This window comes from Balaenoptera musculus, chromosome 15 (genome assembly GCF_009873245.2).
Source record: "Balaenoptera musculus isolate JJ_BM4_2016_0621 chromosome 15, mBalMus1.pri.v3, whole genome shotgun sequence".
Classification (NCBI taxonomy): Eukaryota; Metazoa; Chordata; class Mammalia; order Artiodactyla; family Balaenopteridae; genus Balaenoptera; species Balaenoptera musculus.
The window spans coordinates 69,798,109-69,804,889 of record NC_045799.1 but is presented as its reverse complement, the minus strand read 5'-3'; the positions used below and the strand labels follow the sequence as shown (position 1 = coordinate 69,804,889).

The 6,781-nt window shown below is 44.6% G+C and overlaps 1 pseudogene; it reads left to right on the top strand.

Moving 5' to 3' along the window:
* Positions 1–5,657, top strand: part of LOC118881656 — a 116,158-nt pseudogene extending 110,501 nt beyond the window's left edge.
* The last annotated feature ends 1,124 nt before the right edge of the window (positions 5,658–6,781 follow it).

Here is a 6,781-nt window from a genome sequence, read left to right as displayed (position 1 = left end):
GAGGGGGGAAGGGAGAGAGGAAGGGAGGGAAGGAAGGAAGGAAGGAAGGGAAGGAAGGAAGGAAGGAAGGAAAGGAAGGAAGGGGGAGGGAGGGGAGAGGAAAAAGGAAGGAGGGAGAAGGAGAGGAGGGAGGAGAAGGAAGGAGGAAGGGAGGGGAGGGAGGAAGGGGGGAGGGAGGGGAGGAAAGAAGGAGGAGGGAAAGAGGGAGGAGGGGAAAGGGAGAGGAGGGAGGGAGGGAGGAAGGAAGGAAGGAAGAAGAAGGAAGGAAGGAAGAGGGGGAGGGAGGGAGGAGGGAGGAAGGAAGGAAGGGAGAGAGGAAGGAAGGAAGGAAGGAAGGAAGGAAGGAAGGGAGGGAGGAAGGGAGGGAGGGAGGAAGGAAGGAAGGGAGGGAAAGAGGGAGGGAGGGAGGGAGGAAGGAAGGAGGAAAGAAAGAAGGAAGGAAGGAAGAGGGGGAGGGAGGGGGGGAAGGAGGGAGGGAGGGAGGAAGGAAGGAAGGGAGGGAGGAAGGAAGGAAGGAAGGAAGGAAGGGAGGGAGGGAGGGAGGGAGGGAAAGAGGGAGGGAGGGAGGAAGGAAGGAAGGAAGGGAGGGAGGAAGGAAGGGAGGGAGGGAGGGAGGGAAAGAGGGAGGGAGGGAGGAAGGAAGAGGGGGAGGGAGGGATGGAGGGAAGGAAGAGGGAGGGAGGGAGGAAGGAAGGAAGGGAGGAAGGAAGGAAGGAAGGAAGAGGGGGAGGGAGGGATGGAGGGAAGGAAGAGGGAGGGAAGGCAAGATGGACCGCAAACTGATGTGTACTCCAGTGCATTTAAAAAATATCTTTAAAGCCTTAATAACCCTTTAATGGGTACTTGCTCTGTACCAGGCACTGTTTGAAGGTGTGCACACGTTCTCATCCTCACACTGGCCCTATAATGTAGTTATCATTCTCTCCATCTTGCAGATGAAGACACTGAGGCCCAGATGGTTGGAGGTCTGCTGACGGTGGCTTTGCTAGTAGCTGGCACAGCTAAGGCTTGAGCCCAGGCAGCCCGGCTGGAGTCCATGCCATTCATTCATGGCTGCTCCAAACCGGGACAAGAAGCCGGGGCGTGGCCAGCCTTTGCCAGCACAGTAGCCAACTCTGTTCCCTCCCGACAGCTGAGCTGGCCCACAGTCCCCACACCAGGCACTCGGCAGGGACTTTCAATCAATTTTGCCATATTTGATCTTTCTCACCTGTGAGGCTGGCATTGAGAAAAGAAGAGGATGAGACAAGTAAGTACCGACTATCTCCTATGCGCTGTGCTCAGCTATGGCCACACCCTCCGCTGTGCAGACTCTCCCCAAGGGCACTCCGGGTACCACTAAAGTGGCATATGGAGGGATTCAGTTTTTAAAGTCACCCACCATTTTACTGTGTGTTAGGAAAGCCAATGTTGTTGAGATTTGCAAGATGTTTTTAATAAGGTCATGGATAAATAATATTCAAGTTAAGAATAGAAGTGGGTCAATTTACAGGGGGAAAATTAAGGAACCTATCACCCTGGAGGTACAAGTGCATGAAGGCAAAACAAGAATGATAGAAGCTTAGGAAATTGCATTGTTTCATCAAATTCTCTCTATAACCCTGTGTATGAATTGGTTATTCCCATTTTATAGATGAAGAACAAGGGGTTTAGATCAATCGAATAGCTTGCCCAAAGTCTCAACACTTGAAATCAGCGAAGTGGAACTTGGAATGCTAGTGCCTCACCATTTTGGGGTTCTCTCTCCACCATCTCAATGGTTTGTTCCTTCTGCTACACTTGCCCTTGAGATCCATACCTGACACACACCCCCCTGCCCCCATCTCTGACTTCCTTTCCGTCAAGGGACTCACTGAAATCTGGAGGAGTCACTGAAGCCAATGGAAGTGTATTTATTTAAATTGTCAAGATAAATTAACTTTTAGAGGCCCGTTGGAGGAGTCCTGCGAGCCTGGGCTGTGGATTGGGAGCCATGAATATGCAAGTACACAGAGCCATTGAATTAGGCGGCTGCAAACATATTTGGAGGCAGCTGTTCATTTAATAATCCGGGAGAACCACAGGAATAGACAACCGGTCGCTCTGGCCCATTTGCATGGGTAAAGTGATAATTTTATAACACAATTGCAGCAATTAGGTTTCCCCAGACAAAGTCAGGGGGACACCATTTGGGAGCGATCTTGGGTGTCGTCAGCAGAGAAGCCTGCTGCATCCTCACCCCAGTTGTCAGACAGAACGACCTGTTTCCTGTAGCTGCAGCCTTGTGAAGCTGGGGGGCAGCGGGACCCAGGAGTCAGACAGACTCAGGACTGAGTCTCAGTATTGTTGCCTTGAACTATGTAACCCCTGGCTGATGGCCTAATCTCTCTGAACCCCAGTTCATTCATCCGCAAGTGGGGATATTATTGGTACCTTCCTTTAATGGGTCGTTGTGAGGATTAAAAGTGATCACCTATCTAAAGCTTTTAGAACACTGTCTAGTACAATGATTCTCAAACTCTTCTGTACACCAGCATCACTGAGAACCTTCCAAAAATTGGCTGATGTCTGGACCCCACCTCTAGAGATTCTAACTTGAGCATGAATATTAGAATCTTTTAAAATATCTCAGGTGATTCTAATGCATTGCCAAGGCTGAAAACCACTCTCCAAGTACAAAAGTGATGCTTTAATAGACAGGAGCTAGAGTTATCATTTCTTTATCATTATACTTGCACTCAAGGGGCAAGTACAATACTCCTTTCTCACTCCTGAGGGGACTTGAAATTCATCAGCAATTCATCCTTTGTCCTTATCCCTGATCTGGCCAATGTCTAGTCTTCTTAGAAGGGGAGAAAAGTGGGATGTGGTTGGGTGAGGGAAGCATAGCTTCAAGGAGAACTGGGTGATAATGGGTCGTTACCTCTCAGCACATTCTCTAAAATTGGAGCTTTTCAAATAGTCACTAAATATAGCCACTAGGGAGAACAGTATGGAGGTTCCTTAAAAAACTAAAAATAGAGCTACTATATGATCCAGCAATCCCACTCCTGGGCATATATCTGGAGAAAACCATGGTTTGAAAGGATACATGCACCCCAATGTTCATTGAAGCACTATTTACAATAGCCAAGGCATGGAAGCAACCTAAATGTCCATTGACAGATGAATGGATAAAGAAGATGTGGTACATATATACAGTGGAATATTACTCAGCCATTAAAAAAGAATGAAATAATGTCATTTGCAGCAATGTGGGTGGACCTGGAGATGATCATACTAAGTGAAGTAAGTCAGACAGAGAAAGGCAAATAACATATGATGTCGCTTATAGGCAGAATCTAAAAAAATGATAAAATGAACTTACTTACAAAACAGAAACAGACTCACAGACATAGAAAACAAACTTATGGTTACCAAAGGGGAAAGTTGGGGGGAGGGATAAATTGGTCGTTTGGGATTGACATATACACACTACTATACTTAAAATAGATAACCAGCAAGGACTTACTGCATAGCACAGGGAACTCTGCTCAATATTCAGTAATAACCTAAATGGGAAAAGAATTTGAAGAAGAATAGGTATATGTATATGTATAACTGAATCACTTTGCTGTACACCTGAAACTAACACAACATTGTAAATCAATTACAGTCCGATATAATATAAAATTTTCTAAAAAATAAAAATAAATAAAATAATTTAAAAATAGTCACTAAAGATAACACATAGATAGAATTGTTAAGGCTATGGTGAACAATCACTGGAGAAGGCAGAGTTCAAGCAAGACCATGAAACACATGCACAAAGTGATCAAAGGGCGTTATCTTTTAAGATGCTCATTCCCCTGCCCCAAATGATGCTGCTGAACCAATTACCCTGAGCCTGATCCCCTTACAGGGTCCTCACCCAGTGTTGTAACTTGCTCTTCTAGGAGGGGCATGAGGCATGAACCTAACCCCCGGGGCATCTATGTGAGAAACAAGATGCAGCATCCTTGTCTAATTACCCATGGCCTCTGTCCTGGTCCTCTGCACTTCCTGCTGCATTTCCCTGCTAGGGCTGAAATCCATTTCAAATCCTGGCCTCCTTTACTGAGTCGTTCACCTCATGCCCAGCTCCACTTTCTCCTTCCTCTGACAACCTCCTTTTCATCTGGGCTGTTCAGAATCATGATCACATGTTGGTAGAACACTTGAGAGCCATTCTCATCTCCCTTTTTGCTGGCAAAACTCACTTCTCATCTTGGAATCCCAGATACTCATGCTCCCAGACTTCCTTGCTGTTAGTTTTGGCCAAGTGGCCCAGTGCTGGCCAATGAGATGTAGGCAAAGCGTCTTCTGGGGGGCCTTGAGTTCCAGAAAGCAGTGACGTTACTGATCAACACAGCTTGATTTCACAGAGAATCAGCTTTCCAAGTCTTTGACACTATCGTAAGGGTCCTAGGAAGTTTCCCATCTGACCATAAAATAATAATGGATTCCAAAATGCCCACTGGTGATATGACAGTTAAGGATGATGATAATGGATTATTGTCCATAGTTCATGACCTGATCATGTGACCACTCCCTGCCTTTGAAAACGCTAAGACGGGAATTCTCTACCCTCTGGTCTAAAGACAGCAACAGTGGACAGCCAGAGCTGGCTCCCTGTTGGTGGAATTTGGGATTCTTAGGTGATGACTAGGGTGGCCAGATGAAAGCTCTTTGGAACCCCTAGAACACTAGGAATATTGTGAACCTTGAGTTGGGTTATTGAGTTGGAAAGCACGGGAGCTTGGATGTTGGGCTGGATTACTTCCAAGAATATTTCTTGAAATCTTTCTCTTTGGAGAAAAATAAGACCTACAAATGTTTAAGGTCACTGCTGTGGACTGAATCGTGTGCCCCCCAAATTCCTATGTTGAAAACCTAACCCCTAATGGGACTGTATTTGGAGCAAGGGCCTTTCTGGAGATAATTAGGGTTAAATGAGGTCCTGATCTGATAGGATTAGTGTCCTTATAAGCAGACACCAGAGCACCTGCTCTCTCTTTCCTTCTCTTTCTTTCTCTCTCTCTCTCTGCCATGTGAGTACACAGCGAGAAGGGAGCCATCTATAGGCTAGGAAGAGAGCTCCCATCAGGAACCAAACGGACTGGCCTCCTGAGCTGGGATTTCTAGCCTCCAGAGCTGTGCAAAACTAAATGCCTGCTGTTTAAGCTCCCCAGTCTATGGTATTTTGTTATGGCAGCCTGAGCAGACTAAGACAGCTATATACCAGAGTATTCAGTATTCTCACCTAAGGAGAGATCCAGTGGCCTGAAACAAAGGATGGGTCCTTCTCTATGTCAAGGTAAACATGTCCAGTGGGCAGCTGAAAAACTCCTGGGTTGACTCTCTGAGGGCCTACTTCCCTGGGCTGTGGTCTGGTAAGTTGCCATCTGCCTCTACACTTTTTACTATGCTGTATAGAAAAAATACAGAGCCCTTCCTAAGAAGTTTAACTGGTATCTCCAGGCCTCTGATGTTCTCTTCTATCTGCTGAGACCAGAATTAGTGGAGTCTTCATAACACTTCTGTCAGGCACCCAAGAATCCTTTCTATCTTTTTGTGGGCATGATTTTCTACAGAGTCTGGAAAAGTACACAAAAGTCCTATGTGGGTGTGCTCCACTACACTGTGGCAAAAGCAAATAAAGAAGTGGATTTTACATGCAAGGAAATGAGGCTCAGAGAGGTTATTTAACTCATTCAAGTAAGTGGTAGGATTAAAACATTGAGTCTAAGCCCATACATAGTCTTAATCACTACTCATTGTTGGAAATGAGGTGTAGTGTAAGAAAATAAAAATCACCCTTCATCCCATAACCCAAAGATAATCATAATTGTTAACATTCTAGTTTATTTTTCTCCATTTTTACAACTTGGGATCATACCATATATATTCTGTATTCATCTTTCACTTAATCTAATATCATAAATACTTCCTATGACATTAAATATTTTTTCTAAAACATGAAAGAAAGAGAACTGGATGGAAGTTTCTTTTTCAGGGATATGTATAAATACTTTTATCTTCCATTTGACGAAGAGAATCTAGTACAAAAGTCTGGAAACTGATGCATGTTGATGATCAAGGGCCATGTTTTATCTGCGGACACATACCTTGGGAAATCACCATAAAACAAATCTTTTTCTGAAGAGGGCAGGACCATATGTAAAACCTGTACACAGGCCTAAATCTCATTCATTAGAAGTCATCACTCTCAGCTGTGATTGCCATTATGTTTCTGATGAGAGGACATATTCCCTGACCTTAAAGAGCACCTACATGCCATAGACTAACTGGATGGTTGGCTTGACTTCATCTGTTAACATCTCTCTTCCCTCATCTGAAAACAGACATCAATTGAGACCAAACTACACCAAAATCCAGTCTGAAGTAGAAGTGAGAGAACAGAAGTCTGCCATCCACCACAGTATAGGAATTTCCATCTAGCTGCACACCTACCATGTAAGATAGTCTTGCATACTTCAGTATTCTCTTATGTTCAATAAAATACTCATAGTTTTCAAGAACAGAATAATAAACTTTCTTATTGTCAGTTGGGTTTTCTGTTACTTGCAGCTAAATACAGTACCAATTACTATAGACAATAAGGACCTTTCTTATTTTCTCAAAGGAGACCCCACCTCCACTCAACCAATCTCAGCTACTCCTGATTTTCTCCATTGTGGATTTCTAGGATCCCCAGAATATAAACCTATTTGACTAGAATAAGAAATCCATGAGAAAAGGGCCCAGAATAATGCCTGTCACG